At 36.7% G+C, this 20,877-nt stretch overlaps 1 long non-coding RNA gene across 1 annotated transcript; it reads left to right on the forward strand.

Annotated features, from left to right (window-relative positions):
- The first annotated feature begins 1,745 nt into the window (after positions 1-1,745).
- LOC121729617 lies at positions 1,746-11,195 on the forward strand. Its single transcript, XR_006035986.1, has 3 exons — positions 1,746-1,870; positions 10,746-10,760; positions 11,186-11,195. It is a non-coding gene; the product is annotated as an uncharacterized LOC121729617 (long non-coding RNA).
- The last annotated feature ends 9,682 nt before the right edge of the window (positions 11,196-20,877 follow it).

The following is a 20,877-nucleotide window of genomic DNA, read 5'->3' on the forward strand; positions in this document are numbered from 1 at the left end:
TATGCGGACTGGGTTTCTCTAAAGCCTAATATTATTGTGTTGAATTTATGATTTGATCACACAGCCATCTTATATAGATAATAATATTACTATGGATTTGATCACACAGCCATCCTATAGATAATATTATTATTGTGTTGATTTTAGGATTTGATCACACAGCCATCCTATATAGATAATAATATTACTATGGATTTGATCACACAGCCATCCTATAGATAATATTATTATTGTGTTGATTTTAGGATTTGATCACACAGCCATCCTATATAGATAATAATATTACTATGGATTTGATCACACAGCCATCCTATAGATAATATTATTGTGTTGATCTTAGGATTTGATCACACAGCCATTCTTGATCTTATATAGATAATAATATTACTATGGATTTGATCACACAGCCATCCTATAGATAATATTATTATTGTGTTGATTTTAGGATTTGATCACACAGCCATCCTATAGATTCTATGTTGATTTAAGGATTTGATCACACAGCCATCCTATAGATAATAATATTATTGTGTTGATTTTAGGATTTGATCACACAGCCCTCCTAAAGAGATAATAATATTACTATGGATTTGATCACACAGCCATCCTATAGATAATATTATTATTGTGTTGATTTTTAGGATTTGATCACACAGCCATCCTTTATAGATAATAATATTACTATGAATTTGATCACACAGCTGTCCTAGTCTTACAAATGATCCTAAGTGGTCGGCATAAACGGTGTGCATAGGTACAGGTACTTTTCCTATAGGATGTAAATTTTCTCCTCCAGATTTTCCATACTTACCCTTACCGAAAGCACATTGAATACAGGAATTGATGAATTTCCTTATTATATCGGGTCATTTTAGGAAACCAAAAATGTCGAACCCAGGGTGTCATTCACAACGATATCAAAATACGTTCTAATTCTATGGTCTTTCATGTCAGGGGTCATACTTCTGCAATAAGCCATATTTTGCCAATTTGGGAACAACAAATCGTTCTCCATTTGAGTTTTTTCGGAACAGTATATCCTCTTTAATTATCTAAAAATTAATCACTATATTATCAGGGTATCGGTTCGTATCCCTTTAACTGAGAAATAATATTTTGTAAATTAATATCCAAATGTTAGTTACCAATCAGTTTCCTTAATGACGTAAGTATACTGTTTCGTGACCGGGATTCCTACTAAGAGCGTCTACATGTCTCATTCTATTCCCTGGATGATACTCAATTTGCAGGTCATAATCTTGTATGATAAGCCACCATAGAGCAATACAAGGAGCAAGATCTTTTGCTAAGGATTGTGCATAACGCTGCAAATTCCGAAGATTCCACAACAGCTAATGTTTTTAACTCGAACTATAGTAAAACCGTTCTTTAGATGTGACTACCAAAATAGGCTGTAGGTTTAAATGTGCCGGCCTGCTGTATTTGTATTAGTATACCCCCTAAACCACAGCCACACAATTTTGTCACTTGGTCCTCAATATGAGTATCTTTGAGTGTCTGAATTTAAATTTCGGTAATCAATGCACAGCCTGTAACCTTCACCTTTTTTTTAACTAGAATCACTGGACTAGCATATTCAGATATAGAGCGACGTATGATAACAGCTTCCAAAAGATCGTTAATATTTTCATCAACTATTGCATTTTCTTTTTAAGACATATCCTATAGAGCTAACCAAGTACGACTTTATTAGTTTTTATTTTTATTTGTAATAAATCTGTGTACCCTAAATCTTTTGTATCCCTAGTGAATAAATGTTTTTGTCTATCTAATATCATCATCTTTTTTTTGTCTAAACTTTCACCAATTACCTTACCTAAACCCTCTAATTCCCGATTCAATGCTATTTGTGTTTCAATCGATAAAGTCATATTTTCAGTAGAGGTATTCGAGTCGATAATATTAATAATTTCAGCCCGGGCAATTAACGTATATTGCAGGCCAAGTTATTTCAATTACATCAATATTTATAACCTTTAAATGACAGCTCCTCCAGGAATTATATAACACAAATATAGGAATTATATAGTACATAAACTGGATTTGTTCCATTGAATTGTTTCTCATTTGGATCGATATCTACAATTACATCAATATTACAGCAACTATTTTTAGGTGAAATTGTATCATGTTTCAGCAAAACATTTTAGTTATATCTATCACCAAAATCTATCACTTATATTTGTCAGCTGTTTGTAACTGTCAAACAAATTATAAGTCTCAGTAAAAGTGGCAGAATTTGCTGTAGTAACTAATACCAAGCTGGTTGATCATTGATTGGCCAATAATTAAGTCTGTCACTTGGCAGTTGTTGAACAGTCTCTACATGGTCACTAAGACACACTTGCTCTATTTTATAGTCAACTTTAGATTTCATTTTCATTATTCTTGTTCATTGGCTCCTACCCACATTTTTTTTTTTTGCAAATATTATTATTTACTAAGATATTACTTGAAGTATAAAAAGTGTTACTTACTTGTGTTGAAATCTGCGGTTGCCGAGTTGTTCCTGCTGTACTCGCGAACCAGCAGTTAGCCGCCGCATGACAGAGGCGTTGAAAAGTTCGACAATTGTAGCAGCGTTTATTCTTGGCTGGAGAGCTGCTGTCGATTTTCCATCACTTGCACCTTTCCTCCAAGTAGACTTTCGCATTGGCTTGTAGTTCATTCGGTAACCCTCTTATGACGCAAGATATTGAATGCTCGCCCTGGATGTTGCATTTCTTAAGCAGAGAGACTTATCGTGGTAATATTTGGTCATCGGCCCGCAGCCCGCTTTCAGTCTTCGTTTGAATCATCATAGCTTCAAGGCAGTCATTGTCTAGCGGACCCACGTAAACGCATTTGCATGATGAACTGTCGATCGGTAGGTACTGTTCCGTAAACCTCTTCTAGGTGGTCGATTTTATGCAGCCATGTAGCTACATTACAAGCGTCGTCTTCTGGTTCAAACTTTGGTATCACTTCTGCATCAGCTTGAGTAATTCTGCGTCGTTTTATCACTGGTTCACATATCACAATCACTGTTGTTTATGTTAAAAAAAAAGAAAAAAAAAATCACTTTCTTCGCTGTCAATCGCAGAGAGTCTGAGCAAGTCTGGGCGTTCTTCTCCGGTTGCCAAGTCCCGCAGCATAAGGACCGGACATTTTTGAAATAATCCCACTTCTGAGATGTTAGAGAATATTAAAAGTCTTGAATTATACATTGAGCGATATTTATTCGAGCAGAGTTTCACCTTACATGTCTCGAAGTTAATTACAGAATGAATCAATCAATGCAATATGGCTGGCTTTTATACCATTTTACACAAAAGAAACGAACTTCCGTTGACAATTCAAATATAGCAAAATCATAAAGAAATACATTAAAATTAAGAATGGCTAAGAATAAGTTAAGTACCTACATAATTCTAAATATTAATTAATGTACTTCTCATATTTTAGATAATATGAGAAGAGGAAGTTATAACGGAAGTAAATAATCCTCCCGCCCATTTATAACTAACTAATTGTCAAAATCAAGTACCTTACTTATTAATATTTAAAATATAATAATCACTTATTAAAATTATATATAGTGACTAACATAATATACTGATTTAAATAAATAAATATAATATCATGTAGCTTGTCCATTGACATCCGCTAACAATAGTTGGTGGTCGTTCTTACCTCCATAAGAGTCATAAACAGGTAAACTGTGAGCTTATATATAATGACGATAGCCTCGTTGTCGTTGGCACTTAGTTTATTACTTACTGTGATGGCTGGATGGATTTTGGCTTCCTGGATTAACGGTTAATAAGTACATCTATCGTTGAATGGAAATATATCCACAACTAATGCCATCTCTGCCACGTGGCTTATGGAAGTCCTCACCACGGATCTGATGATGAACCAGTACATCATTCACTCCCCGTTTCACTTCCCGCAGCGGCAGTTATGTCAGCGTCAAACGAGCGTAAATTTTGTGCAGCTCGGGAATGTGCTCGCCCGTCTTGTTCTATAGATAACTGAATACAGCTATAAATGTCGCGCGGTATGGAATTTTTATAGAGATCTAATATATAGTTGGCTTTAGTTGGTTGGTTTCTGCGTTAACGATTTTATCTTCTTTGAATGTGAAGTTTAGGCTGAGATCATATTGATATTTCAGTTTCCAAAAGCTGGAAGTAATTGACAGCATGCTTCATGCAGTGATGAGCTGGAGGCATACCAGCCAGACTGGCATTGGCGCAGGAGAGAGACAGATTGAAGTCTTTGGGTGAGGCCTTTTCCCAGCAATGGGATAGTTTAGGCTTATAATAATAATATGCAGTTGTAGTTGCTATAATTTATGCGGTTGTACTATATTATTATGAAGGGCTGTGGCAGACCAGTAAACGCCAAATCAATATCGTGTAGTCCTGCTATAAAAGTTTCCTAAAAGCAGCGGTATAATATACAATAATAATAATAATACTCCCGATTTCGGTGACGGTGGCCAGTTTCATTGAAACCAGGCCACGTACGTAGAAGTAATTTTATAGTGCCCAAGTGTGTGCGCAGTACACAAGAGCACTCTCTATTCCTTCACTCTCATAACCCAGTGGGACGGACGAGCAACACGACTGGCGAGAGATCAGGCGCAGGACCGACTTTTTACATGCCCATCCGACGCATGGATCATCTTATTTGTCAGACAATCAGGTGATCAGCCTGTATTGTCTTAACCAAACTTGGAAATAACATGTTTCCAACGCGGGAATCGAATCCACGACCTCCGAGTTGAGAGCCACGCTCTTCACGACTAGACAACGGAGACGTCTATTATTATTATGACAGCTGAAATCAATCTAAGGGACTCCGACCCAATAAATTCCTTGCTCCGACCATAGCGAAGATCTTCCTTACGTCATATTTACAGAGTACTCGCGTAACGTGGCGAGAAAAGGAACTAACGCTTCTATCATACAAAAACGTCATTTTTGACAGTTCGCCTTTACCAGCAGCGCACATTGACATATTCATCTAAAGCCTTGGAGCACCATACAATTGCAATGACATCGACAGAAATAATACAACAAAATTAAAAAAGAGCCCAATAATCCTATATAGGGGTAAAACTTTAACATTATTTTTTGATGGAGATAGTTTTTGTATGGAAATATTATACTCATCGTTTATCTTTGACCACTAATTGCTCATATAAATTTTAAATTATATGGGCATTTTAAAATTTACATTAAAATAAACTTTATTCGGCAGTCAATAAATAACAACGAAGTTACTGCACAATTTATATTTATTTATAAATAAAGCAATTATTTATATTGACTTGACTGAGTTTCCGCTGCCGTAGGAGCACGATTTAAAACGCAATTTAAATGATATGTGGGCTTCGAACAAGTTTGAACATCGCGTTTATAAATTCATACAAGTCCAGTTTAACGTATATAAAAGTTGAATTGAAAACAACGTGTAAAATAACTTTGAATGCTTAGACAAAATGGCGATGATGATTATAGCATTTTTTTTAAAGGGCAAATGGCCCACCACACATTCCCACCACTGCAACTCCTGTGTCACCAGAATCAACAGTGGTAACCAACCACGAAAACCCTTTGAGATGATCTCAGGGATGCCCAAGGGACAAGCTAAATCTGTCTTGGGACCCGCAATGAAATTAATCAGAAGAAAGGTAGGAGGAGTAGGAGAAATCCAGTTTCCCTCCCCAAGCAAAGCGGGAGACAGCCAAATTTTCGTGACATTAATGTCCGAGTAAAGAGGGAAGCACCACGGAAAATAATCTGGGAGCACGGCAGTGCTCCAGTCAAGCTTTTTAGCAAAGGCCATAGCATACTTTTTTCAAAGCGGTTCGCGGCTTTTTCACACCCCCTTTATCCTCGATGTTAACAAAGCTGGGGATTTAGAATTTCGGTGACTAGGAGCAAGTATTAAAACTAGCTTAACCTCCAAATTACATAACATTTCGATATATAGTTTAATAGTTACGGATGATCAAAGTTACTACATTTTGTCACTCACTGACTGACAGATCATCAAAATTCTAAGGTAATTCTAGCAGACTTAGAACCTTGAAATTTGGCAACAAGGTAGGTCGTTATCCACAATGAAAGGAAAAATTATGAAACTGGCCAAGTGCGAGTCGGACTGGACAACCCTATGTGGTTCCGTACAGTAAATTTGTATGGGAGCCCCCCTTAAATCACAAGTTTATGCACTTTTTATTACTTATTATTAAAGTTGAAATACAATTAAGTATTTTATGAAATTTTCAAAAACCTAACTTTTACCATTATGGATATAGAGCAAAAAAGGGCAAAAAAAAACGTGTTTGTTGTATGAGACCCCGATTAATCATTTATTTTATTTTAGTTGGACTATTAGCTTTTATAGCGACAACAAAAGTACATAATTTGTAAAAAATAAAATATCTAGCTATTGCGGTTCTCGAGATCTAGCCTCGTGACACACTGACGGACGACAGACAGACAGCGAAGTCTAGACTCATTAGGAATAGGCTCCCGTTTTCATCCTTTGGGCAAGGGAACCTAAAAACTGAAAAGTATAATATAACTTAATTAAATAAAAGAAAAGATTTTTATGTTTGTGGCTTTGCAAGAACATTAAAAATGAGTTTCGACTTCATAATAATTATTTTACGTACAAAAGGAAAAATAGTGTTAACGAAGTTAACAATTAAACTATGATAATTAAATTCGATTAAAATATTAATGAAATACACTCCATAGTCCATACTCGCTCGATAGATGGTGTAGCACTCCCTTTATATCGCGGTATCGCTTGTTTGCGTAGTATAATTATTATGGTTAAAAAAAATCCGGGATAGGTCGTAATACTCAATCGAAAGTAACATCGGTGCACGAATAACCTCCTGAAAGTTCAAAAGTTGTTGGGCTATCGTCATAGAATTTGTACTTTGTAGAAGTACCTACCTGTTATTATCAATTAATTTTACGACCTAGAATATACATCTAGAGATAGAGAATGGGTGCTAAGCTAAGTACAGAAAAGTTTTAACGTGACCCCGAAAAGAAAAGAAACCTTAAAAAAAGAATTGAAATCCCACCAAAACATTAAATGTAAAACAAATAACTAGACAAAATAATTTGCGACTGATTGGATTTATTGGGTACCATCGTCCACATGCGTCGTTACATACTAAAAAACACTTTACTTTTGTGTAAGTATGAACTACCCCAAATAATTATGAAGTTTTATATTTATTTTTCTTGTACTCATTGCCGACCCACTATAATAATTATAAAATAAAGAAAACTATTGATAAATTCACTGAATGTTGATTTAAATTACAAAATAAGTTGAAAGCTTGGCTTGAATGTGATCTGTAAACTTTTTTTCATAGATATATTGCATGGCAATGCAATATTTTGCTTGGCTCCCTTTTAAATTTAATGTTTTAGTGGGATTTAATTGTATTAAGCCTACTTAAAACAAGTAATAGAAAAGTCAAATGAATTTAATTTACCTTCATACATAGCCTTTATCGATTTCAACAAAGCATTCGACAGTTTATTTCATAATAATATTTTTTCGGCCCTCATTAATCAAAATATTGAAACCACTTATATAGACTTAATCAAAAAAACTTACCGAAATAGCTTAGCCGCCGTCAAATTGGAAACCACGGGCCCAAGATTTAAAATTGAACGGGGTGTCAAGCAGGGTGACCCTATCTCCCCACGCCTCTTTACGAGCGCCTTAGAAGAGGTTTTCAAGAAAGTCTCGACAGGTTGGGGAGACAAGGGTATTGTTGTTGACAGGAAGAGGCTAACAAACCTCCGCTTCGCCGATGACATCGTTCTGCTTGCCACGTCAGCTCAAAACTTACAGTCCATGCTACAAGATCTTAGCACGGCGAGCCTCGAGGCGGGACTTCGGATGAATCGATCAAAGACCAAGATCATGACTAACAGCACGAAACGCAGGGTCGAGATAGATGGGTATGAAATATATTATGTCGACGAGTACGTTTATTTAGGCCAAATAACATCTTTTTATAATAGACAGGACAAGGAAGTAGACCAAAGAATTGAGAAGGCGTGGAAAAGTTTTTGGTCGATGAAAGAACTTATGAAAGGAGACCTTCCACTCTGCCTAAAACGTAAACTTTTCGACATGAGCATCCTGCCCATCCTAACCTACGGTGCTCAGTCTTGGTCTTTGACCGACCAACAGAGGTCCCGGCTCGGAGTTTGTCAAAGAGCTATGGAGCGCAGCATTATAGGTGCCAAAAGAACGGATCGTATCCGAAACGCTACTCTGCGCTCCAAAACGAAGCTAATGGACGTGGGCAGAAAGGCGGCTAGTTTGAAGTGGAGCTGGGCAGAGCACGTCGCTCGCATGCACCCGGACAGATGGGCACGTCTAGTTACGGAGTGGCTACCGAACAGTCGGCGAAACAGGGGCAGACCCAAGAAAAGGTGGCGCGATAAACTAGACGCTGCTGATAAAGAGTGGCAAAATTTAGCAAAGGATAAAGACATGTGGAAGGAGAGAGGGGAGGCCTTTGCCCAGCAGTGGGACACCATCGGCTATTAATAATAATAATAATAATAATAAAGCCTACTTAATAAAATTTAGCATTATCTAATTACATTGTAATTTTTTATTACGAGTCAAAACAATTGGTTTTAAGATCTCTTTGATGTTACGAGACGACCGCGACACCGATACGATATTGAGCCCTACGGAGTACGAACTATTTTAAGCTCTACGAAATGGCTATGCCGTAGCGATTGCTACGAAAGCGCGTAGCGCGTAGCGGGGCTACGTAGTTCAAAGCGCTATTATAGTATAAGGTGCCTGGGCCTGTAAATAAGTGGCAAAGCGCTAACGCTAACGATAACGCTACAAAATGTATGCGATTACTAATGTCAAATCCATACATTTTGTAGCGCTAGCGTTAGCGTTCGCGTTAGCGTTTTGCCACTTGTCTACGGGGGCTGACAGACGTACGAATTTAAAGTACGCGGGTTTTATGTTCGCGAACTTACTCGGTTTGCGTCGGTGACACGAGAATCGCTCACACTGGATTGCCATGCCCCCAGACTCGCGGCTCGCGGTCCGTGGCTCGCGACTCGCGGGTCTTAACTTTGCTGAGACACAGGCGATTAAGATCATCGAGCCATAAGTCCGCGTACTTACTCGCACGTCTGTCACCCCTTTAAGGATGCCAAACGAGCGTAACTTGTGAGTTGTGAGTCGCAGAATTTCGGTCGCGTAAATATATTTTCATACAAATCATGACTCACAAAATTACGCTCGTGTGAATCAGACAGGACTTTTGTATGAAACTAAATGCAGCAGAATTTCTACCAGCCGAAATTCTGCGACTCACAAATTAGCTCGTTTGGCCTCACCCTAAAGGTCAATTCAGACCGCAACGCAACGAGGCGAGGTGTGGTACGGCGCAACACAAATTTGTATGGATTTGTTAGATTTCAATTGCCTGAGACGTCTTGCGAATCTGTAAAATCCATACAAATTTAGAAATGCATCTACGCGTCGCGTTGCGGTCTGAATCAACCCTAAGTCGTAACAGTAACAGATTTTTACTGTGCTATACTATAAATAACAGCCATACATAGAGTTCTTAGTATAATTAATACTAGTTATTTGACCGAGCTTAGCTCGGTATTCGATAAAACACGAATAAAATGATATTTTCTAAAAATAATGCCTAGCTAGATCGATTTATCGCCCCCTAAACCCCCTATATACAAAATTTCATGAAAATCGTTGGAGCCGATTCCGAGATTCCAATTATATATATACAAGAATTGCTCGTTTAAAGATATAAGATTTACTTCCTACAATTTTCCACAATTTTGACAGTAAGATTTGAAATAAGCTACGTTAACTCCCAAAACTTGAAAACATAAACATTCAAAAGCCACCTTATATCAAAAAATACAGCGATATTTACCGTAAAACTTTCTGTTATGGCACTTACCCAACAGATAGCGGGAACTGTGTCAAACATATCAAAGGTGAAGGGATCCGCTCCGTATAATCTAAGATCGGAGTTTTCACCGAGGCCGTAAATCAAAGTTGAACAATACGTCCCCCGGCGGGACAATGACGCACGCGAGTGATAAGAGTGCGCGATGAGCGAAGAGCGATAGGTGATGAGCGATGACCGGTAAGCGATGAGCGATGAGCGTTAAGTGATGAGCAATAAGTTACAGGTGATGAGCGATGAACGATGGGTGGCTTTGAGCGACAAACGATGAGCGAAAAGCGATAGGTAATCAGCGATGATGATGAGGTATGGGTGATGGTGATGAGCAATAAGTGATGAAGCGATGAACCGTAGGTGGCTTCGAGCGACAAGCGATGAGCGAAAAGCGATAGGCGATCAGCGATAAGTGACAGCTTTTAGTAAAAAGATGAGGTATGGGTGATGGGTGATGAGCAATAAGTGATAGGTGATGAGGGATGAGCGACAAGTGATGATTGTTTTACTGATATAGTAACATAAGTTTTTTTCTTCTGTACCTAAATTTTAATTTAAATATACTTTTCGAATTGTTTTTCTAACTGTTAAATAAAGCTGTTATATAACGACAAGGAGATACAACAATTTAATTAAATCTCTCTTCAGTATAATTACAATGAAATTCTATTCTCCACCACACTACAACATAATTCTATGCAAGGCTTCTATTAAATTATAGATTTTATGCAATACGGTGCAAACACGCCTAGGTGTGGTTGAATGGGTGAGTGAGAATGGTTGTATGAATAGAAATGTAAAATTATTTCAAACTCAGTTCCATTGCGGACACAATGTTTCGGAATCACGCGTGAATATGAATTCTTTGGATTTAATGCATATGAATATGTAAGTTCTAAATAATTATTATTCCTTGGGATTCAGTTTAACCCATCAAGCCCCATAAGCACACGAGACACAATAGAATAACAATAGATTTCCAAGAATCCACGATCGAAGGATATATATCCTTCGATATGTCGCAGGGAAAAGAAGATATCAGGGATATCCCGAAATCCCTAGGGATATCACGAAATCGCGGTAGATACCGAATATTCTTGTTTCTTACGTCTTCTTACTAAACAAATCTAGTGATATGTCATTTCACTAAACTAAATCTAGTGAAATGTCAGAAAAGCGGATACCGCCGAATAAAAATCGAGCTACGCATTTCTCTCGCTCGCTCTAATACCCACACGGGCACTAGTGGGAGTGAAACAAATGCGTCGCTCGAGCTGGCGCGGCTCGTGTGATTTTAGTCGTTAAATTATTACGTGTACGTTAAGTTTCAATGCGATTTTCTAAATATCACCTTTTACGACTCTCGAGTTTTAACATTTTTTAATATTTTCCAGACTTACGCGCAAGTTACTTGCATCGTTCGATAGCCTGTTAAATGTATATTATGGGCATATTAATAACTCAATACCGATAATAAGATCCCTTCACGCTGATAATGCCCCATTCGCGTTAAGAGGGCGACTAACGCAAAAAATCGTCCTTCTCTCTTCACACTCACGCCCGTCTTTCATATGCCAGGTGAAAAAGGACGACGCGGATTCATTTAAATAAAAATATTTATTTTTTTCCTAATAACTCGATAAATATGTAACATTTAAAAAATCCGCTAGGTCAGTTCCTCAATGATAGAATTTTATACAATGTGTTAAAATATTAACTTAGTTTATTCCACGGTTATGGCAATATGTGAAAAATTCGTGAAAATTAGATGCATCTTTGTGATCGAGAAAATTTTAAGATATCGTGTTTTTGCTAGGTCTGATTCTCGGAAATATAATGTAGTATCTATGTCTACAAAATGAAACAATTCGGGGCTTATTTTCAAGTATAAAAATGAATTATAAAATCGTCAATTTAGGGTTAGTCGCCCCCATAAGATAGTGATAGGGTATTAGAGCGAGCGAGAGAAATGCGTAGCTCGATTTTTATTCGGCGGTATCCGCTTTTCTGACATTTCACTAGATTTAGTTTAGTGAAATGACATATCACTAGATTTGTTTAGTAAGAAGACGTAAGAAACAAGAATATTCGGTATCTACCGCGATTTTGTGATATCCCTAGGGATTTCGGGATATCCCTGATATCTTCTTTTCCCTGCGACATATATATTTCTTACTGTCTGACACTTAATTGCTTTCTTAATATAATTTTGACATACTGAATAAATTTTGTATCTCCAAAAATGTATATCGACAAATTTCAAATTAAAAAATCGATCACGAAATTTTATTTCGTTAAATTATACTAAAATATAATTCAATAAAAATTGTTTCTTCATCACTCTCAATTTTCTTTTGATTATTTTAAATTAAATTTCAAGTTACACATAATTATGTAATTAATAGAATGCACCTTAACTAATTATTAGTTAAGGTGCATTCTCGATAGCGAATTTAAGAAGGAAGGTGAACTTGGAGTCAAGTCGAGGAATTTAATCATGAGTAAATTCGTACGAAACAAAACGATGCAATCTAATTAAAAGTAACATTTATGCTGGCGTTTATTTACGTCGGCCATAGACTTGAAATGGTAGAATAGGAATCATTGCGAATGTTAAAAAGATTTAAAAATTGTTAGTTTATTTGTTTGATTGTAAAATGTGATTAACAGGCTTCTGAGTTAAATAGGAAGGACCATGGAGAGTAAACAAATCGTCTATTATTTTGTACCATAATGATTTTGTCGCCATTTTAAACTAGATGTTGCTCGTAGTTGAACTCGTGTTAAATTTTTTCTCTTCCACGTTCTGCCGGAGAAAAAAACCTTTTCCCATTCTCAAGACAAATCTGACTCGAATTAGGCGGAATTAAAATATTTTTTTTAATAAAATAAGGAGGCAAAAAAAAAAGAATAGGGTAGGGGATTGGGCCTCCGGTAAACTCACTCACTCGGCGAAACACAGCGCAGGCGCTGTTTCACGCCGGTTTTCTGTGAGCCCGTGGTATTTCTCCGGTTGAGCCGGCCCATTCTTGCCGAAGCATGGCTCTCCCACGGTACGGTCAAATATTAAACAAAAACGTTGCAAGCAGTGTCAGTTCAAATTTCAATATAAAATCATGCGACGAAGCGATATGATGCAATTTAAATAAGCCAATAAATAATATTGGCTTATTTATATTGCATCATATCTAAACGATTCAAGCTCTATGCGTAGTCTGAATATCTTACTTCTAAATAAGAAAGTAAATTTTGCAGCATTCGAAGAAATTTAGCGTTCTCACGTACACAATTAAAAGTTAATCACCGAATGTTCGCATATCTACAAGATTAATTGTTTCTTAAAAAAAAAGCTAGGGAATTTTATTTTATCTTAGAAATTACTTAATGAAAAGTTGGGAATATTTTATCTTTTAGGTAGTTAAGATACTGTCTGATGCCAGACGGAACGGTCGAATTGAGGAACCTCCTCCTTTTTGGAAAACAGTTAAAAAGGAGTCGGAAATCAAAATATGCAAGATGCATTTAATTTTCTCTAAACTAAACTCCTCACTGAAGATTCGTCTTCTCATCATACTAGATATCGGCTTCCATTTTCCCCATTCATTAAGCAACAGTGAGCTGATAACTCTCAGGATAGATCTTAATTAACTCTAAGCGTCACCAAAACAGGCTAGTGTGAATGCAAATACAAAATGGAGGTTAATGTCCCACGGATCACATCTTAATAGCGAAGGAACAATTAGTGTCGCTAATGCACGCACGCCACAAGCGAAAACGAACCATAAATAAACGTGATAAAGTAGAATTTGTGTCTTCAAAGTTTCAACCCGAGTATGCAACGAATTCTAAGCTGTTCAAAATTCGACTTTAATTACTGCAGCTAGGATTTATTTTGGATTAAATCTGGATTGAGACATTAGTGTAGCTGGCAAGGAGTGTGTTTGTGTTCAGTGGACGGAGGCTTAAGTGTCGGGGATTAGGTGCGGTTAGTTACGTGTGTTGTCCATATTTTGTGAACGTTTAACTAGGTTTCAGCCATAGGTTTGTACAGCTCAAACGGATGACTTTTACTCTTACTACGAGACCCGTGTACCTTTCAAAATTTGCGCTATACTAAGAACACCTAAAAAGAATTAAATTTACTTTCAATAGAAAAAAAATGTAGTTTTTATGTGAGTGGTGTTAAAATTTACACCACGATGTTACTTAAGGGTTAAATATAATTGAAAGAGCAAATGAACATAGAGAAAAGTCATTTTAAGGACTGCTCGAGCTTCAATAAATTTTTATTTAAAATAGCTAATAACTGAGACGAAAGATTTTGAAACAAAATTATAGTTTTATATCACTTAGAAGAAAAAAGTCAATTGATCAAAAAAGTTCATAGTGAGGCTACTGAACTTAAGGGAGGGGAAAATAATTGATTATCGATTTAAGAATTTTGCCTACAATCTTTCAATAACATGAATCGTTATAAATGCTAAATTTAATTATTTTAAATATTGTTCAACAATTTATTATTTTGTATGTCTGCAAGAAAAGAAAACTGATTCATAAAAACTGTAATATATTAATCATTATTACACCATCGGATTATTATTTTAGGAGAATATAATTCTTATTAAGTATATATAACTTTGAAAAATTTGAATTTCTTGAGAAAATATGGACAGGTAAATCGACAGACATAATAATAATATATAAAATTATATTTTGTAAACTGTGATAAACATAAAATTAACGTTCCTCTAGTTTTTAAAATAACACCAATTTTTCATAGCTGAGGTACGTTTTCAAGAAGAAAATAAACATTTCCAATTCCATTTAAAATCTAAATTTTATCTGTAACTTTGATATTCTAACCAAGTTTTAATACTAGACTGACTTCTCGGAAGCTGTCTAGCGGAGGCGAACTTATCACAATCAAGATTGAAAGTGTAGAGAGGAGTACATTTATTATGTGACAGTGACATTTGATAGACGTATATCAATTGTGGTATTAACGTCAAACGTCGGAATTATTCGGAATTCTAAGATGCATTCTAAATTCTAATACGATTTGAGAAATTGGGGTCTCCTTGATTGAACGAGATTAATAAGTTTCCGAGAATTCCTCAATTCTTGGAAATGTATTAATCATAATAAAGTGTCTTTCTTAGGACTATAACATTATAAAAAATGAGGTTTTCTTATATAGTCTCTAAACCACACTTTCCATTAAGAAAGAGGTACATTACAAATTAATGAGTGTGACATTGTTACTGATTAATTTTAATTATTAAATATAAATAATGAATAATATACAGTGTGTAACAAAAATAAGTGATAATACTTTAGGGTGTGTACGTGTTCCTTGTTAGAGAGTTCACTGTGAAAGTAGCAGCGCTGAAAGATGAAAAAAAATGTACACTTTTGTATGGGCAAGGGCCCGAGCTTGACGAGTTTCCCCATGTTAGAAAACTGAAAAAAATTTGGTCTTTCAGCGCTGCTACTTTCACAGTGAACTCTCTACAAGGAACACGCACACACCCTAAAGTATTATCACTTATTTTTGTTACACCCTGTAGAGGTAAATACGACGTTTTTTGTTTTATAGTATATATTATTGTTTACATATAGTACAATGAGACCCTACAGCAGTGTGACTTTAATGTTATGTTAGCCCTTTTTATTTTTTCCCAGGTAATTTTTTTCACTCGTGTCGGGACACATTATACATTTTACGTTTTTATCGATAAAAAAATTGACAATCTCACATCACTATCACGGCGTAACGACATCTGTAAAAAAGAACGACGCCGGACCGCTCTCGACAGTTACGAACTGGCCTGCTAATTACGGATATTGATCCGCTGCGGCTGGAACTTGTTTGATTAAACTTTGAATTTCGGTTTTGTCAAACGCCGAAAACCCAAAGGATGTGACCATTGTTTTACAACTTTTACCTATGTAAAAGTTGTAAAAAAATGGTCACAAGAATGATAATCTACCACCTAAGCGGTAGATCATCATTCTTTTTTTCAAATTTTATAATAATTTAGTTACATTAAGGCCATCCCCTGAGCAAACGACCATACATTTGCTGCGTTGCCAAGATCGCGCCAAAATCCTATTTCTTTTTAACTTATCTTAATTCAAAATTTACCTAAAAAAATCAAACGTCCAGTATGTACTGAGTTAATGAAATTGTCGATCTATTGGCGTGTGTTTCAAATAACCGTAAATTTTAAATACTAGGGAGATATTGAATGTATGCTTGAATTTAAATAAATTGGTATTAGGTACTTTGGAAGCTGATATCATGAGTAGGTATAAAAACAAAAATAGGAAATTAATAACTATGAAAGGAACGTTCATATACTGACGATTATTGCTGTACTTTTATTATAATTTTGTAGCTTTTCAATTATGAGTCAACAAGACTTTAAAAACGGTAAATTACCGTATCTCCGAAGGGGGGGCGCCTTTATAGTACTTCTAAACAGCTACACAGTATTTCTAAACTGCTACAACAAATAAAGAATGGTGAGCTAAATTTTTTCGTTTTCGCTTCGTTATAGAATCGCCGATGAAAATGTATGGAATTGACATAAGCGTTCGTTAACATGACGTTGACGTTCGACTCGTCTAATGTCAATTCCTTACATTTTGTTCGGCGATTCTATAACGAAGCGAAAACGAAAAAGTTTCGGCATAATGGCCAGGAGCTCGGGCTCTAGTCAAGTAGTCACTACTAATATGTACCTACGTATAGTATGTGTCATATATTATTTTATTAAATTCGACTAGATGACGCCCGCGACTCCGTTGCTCCATAATTCGTTTATCGCGAGGGAACTGTACATTTTAAAAGTTTCTTTCCCGTGACTCAAAGTAACTCCATACCAAATTTCATCAAAATCGGTTCATCGGTTTGGGCGTGATGAGACAGACAGACAGACAGTTTCGCATATTTTGTAATATTAGTATGGATGTACTTACATGATCAGAAACTTCCGAAATCGTTAAAATTTTATTTTCACTTTTCTTTAATAGCAATACGTTGACATGCATCCTTGACAGTTAATATTTTAAATTTTAAGGTGTCTTTTGTTTTTGATTTCAAACTACTGCTGATGCTAAACAAAAACTGATGAAGTTTCGGCGAAACTAAAGCTTAAATCTCGTCGCGTCAGAGATAAATTAGGTCAGTGGATTTAGAACAGTAATTAAGATTACCTAAATAAAGTGCAACGTTGAGAGTCTTACAATCCCCGCGGGCTTTAATCACGGAGAACAACATTAGCTGTGAAATGTGGACGTCGATACGGTGTGGGGAATTTCCGATATCCCATTTCCCGATCCTCAAGATTCGAATGTCGTTTGATCGCATGCGAGAATCTCACGACGAGCCTCACGCGCGATTAATACTGCTAGTGATCGAAATGACATTTAGTGTTTGATAATTTGGCCTCAGTATACGAATTCATAGCTATTAAGAAATAATAATATTATACGTAGAAGAGCCATGCTTCGGCACGAATGGGCCGGCTCGACCGGAGAGATACCACGTTCTCACAGAAAGCCGGCGTGAAACAGCGCTTGCGCTGTGTTTCGCCGAGTGCGTGAGTCAGTTTAACGGAGGCCCAATTCCCTACCCTATTCCTTAAGAATGAAAATTTATTTCTTAAAACAATACGATAATCACCGGGAGCATTCGCTTGTAATGTAACGTTACAGGGTGGAGCATTGCAATGCGCACCTTGTGATGATACAATGTGTAATATCTTGATACAACTTGTAACATCAACTATCTATGGAATGTTCAAAGTCGAATGTTACATTACACGCGAATGCTCGTCAGTCAGGGAGATAGTATTGTAATGTAATGCTCAAAGTCGAATCTATAATGTTACATTACACGTGAATGCCGCGAGCATCTTTGATATTTAACTGTTACGTTAAAAGCTGTAAAATTAAACTGTACTGAGACACTAGCCTATTCTGAATTGTCTAGGCCCTAGACTATAATTTTGAATATTATTCAGAAAATCCAGCCTATTCCGTAAGCCTAGTTAAGGCGATAGCTTCACCCATATTGGACACTTACGACTAGTATACTGTCCTTGATAACCGCTGAGGCATGTACATGATATAAGCCATATTCACACTAGAGACTGCCCGCAACCAAATAGACATTTGTTTATTATGCGAGAATTTATAAACTTACATGATAAAAACCTACCAATAATAAAAACTAAGGAAACGTAAGTCTCATACTTCAACCGATTTGAATTTGGTTCCTTTTCGCACACTAAAATATGGCAATAGCAACGAAACACTGACGTCTTACACTCACTAAATAAAGCCGTTGACATTAATTGTCACTTCTGTATTTACACAAAATTGTGTACCGAATACATGCACAAAGTATGCATATTGTATTCGGGTCACATTTTACAGAATCGTAGACAATTTTTTTGACACATTTAGTTACTCTTCCTTTACTTTTTTTTCGAAATCTGTTATGCGCTTTAATTCACCACCCCCATGTGTAAGGCAGTGATTGGGGGGAATCCCCCCAAATTTGGGGGATTTTTTAGGTGATGGGGGGAAAATTGGGGGGGAAAATTGGGGGGGAAAATTGGGGGGGAAAATTGGGGGGAACAATTTTTTGGGGGGATTGTTGGAGGAAAAAATCTGGGAACAGATGGCGAAATCTAAGTACTATGGGCCCGTTTTCACCCTTTGGTTAAGACTTACGGAACCATAAAAATGATCAAGGAGCTCGCGAAGATGCTGATTCTATAAAGATTGGCCGCTATTGCAGAAATAGTGTACATTCATCGTATCCATTTGTGAAATTCCCATTCATAATGAACAAAAATTTTCTTTTATAATTTGTGGGGGGATTTTTCTTGAAATCCCGAATTTTGGGGGGATTTCGGGGAACACTTGGGGAGAAACCGAGTTGGCCGTCTGGCAACACTGGTGTAAGGTGACAGACAGATAGATACGCAACTAAGCAGTAATAGGATAATATATTAATAATATTATTACTACAATGTTTTCATGCAAGATGCAGCACCAGCATGGATAGTAAACACAAAGTTCTGTTCGACGTTTGACGACGTATCTGTCAATATTTTGATATGACGTGTTAAACATGTCGAATTTTTTTTTAATGAAATAAGGGGGCAAACGAGCAAACGGGTCACCTGATGGAAAGCAACTTCCGTCGCCCATGGACACTCGCAGCATCAGAAGAGCTGCAGGCGCGTTGCCAGCCTTTTAAGAGGGAATAGGGTAATAGGGGAGGGTAGGGAAAGGAAGGGAATAGGAGAGGGGCCTCCGGTAAACTCACTCACTCGGCGAAACACAGCGCAAGCGCTGTTTCACGCCGGTTTTCTGGATTTTGGTCGAATGTTTTAACTGTATGTGCTAGTAGTGACCTTTGCTAGAACCTTTGCGTAATATTCCTTACTAGATGACGCCCGCAACTCCGTTGCGCCAAAACTCGTTTATCGCGCGGGAACCGTACATTTTTCCGGGACAAAAAGTATCCTATGTCCTTTCCCGGCACTCAAAGTATCTCCATGGCAAATTTTATTAAAATCGGTTCAGCGGCTTTGGCGTGTAGAGGTAACAGACAGACAGACACACTTTCACATTTATAAAATTAGTATGGATATGCATTATAAAATGAAATATAAATTTGTGGCGAAACCCACAATTGGATGCTGTTAAGCATTGGTGTGTCATCCCACATCGGACTAGTTTTGAGTAATCGGTGTTTTAAGTTTTTTTGGAATAACCTTTATTTTCTGCTTATTTTAAGCAAAAAAATGTTATTGTGCGGTATCATTTTTTTTGTTGAAATGCGTAGATTATGATTATGAAAAAACATTTTAATTTTACATTCAGTTTTAAGAGAAAACGTATAAAAATGGTTAATGCAATATTGCTATAGGGCTTATTACATAGCATTAATGTCCTTTGTGCTATTTCACATATGCTTTCAATACAAATTTAAGTGCTTTAATTTTAACAAAATGTTATAAAATTACCTTGTCACGCCCAAACCGCTGAACTGATTCTTCTGAAATTTGGTATGGAGATACTTTGAGTCCCGGGAAAGGACATAGGGTCCTTTTTATAAAAAAAATGTACGGTTCCCAGTCATTACTTAAATAAAAATTATTTCAGCTTATACCGCTACCGGCTTCGTGGATTTCGATGATATTTGGTATACAGATACGTTATGTCTCGGGAAAGGACATAGGATACTTTACATCCGGGAAAAAGGTACGGTACCCGTATGATAAACAAAAATTATTTGCGCCTAAACCACTGAACCGATTTTGATGAAAATTGGTGTGCACATACTTTGACTCTCGTGAAAGGACATAATATAATTAGTGTCTTGAAAAATGTACGGTTACCGCGTTAAACAATTTCCTATTTTGCGCCTAAACCGCTGAACAGATTTTGATGAAACTTAGTATGGAGATACTTTGAGTCCCGGAAAAGGCCATAGGATCCTTTTTGTCTCGGAAATTTCAAATCAAATCAAATCGTTTGTTGATTTGATTTGATGATATTTGGTATGCAGATACGTTATGTATCGGAAAAGGACAGAGAGTTCCCGCTTCTTCTTCCCTTCCCGCGCTTCCCGCAGAGTGCACTTATGTATCGCGCCCACATTTGGGCACTATAAAATTACTCCTGCGTAACTGGCCTGGTTTCATTGAAACCAGAGTGCTCTTGTGTATTGCGCATACACTTAAGCACTATAAAATTACTCCTACGTAACTGGCTTGGTTTCATTGAACCCAGAGTGCTCTTGTGTATTGCGCATACACTTGGGCACTATA

The sequence above is a fragment of the Aricia agestis genome, chromosome 8, assembly GCF_905147365.1.
Source record: "Aricia agestis chromosome 8, ilAriAges1.1, whole genome shotgun sequence".
NCBI lineage: Eukaryota > Metazoa > Arthropoda > Insecta > Lepidoptera > Lycaenidae > Aricia > Aricia agestis.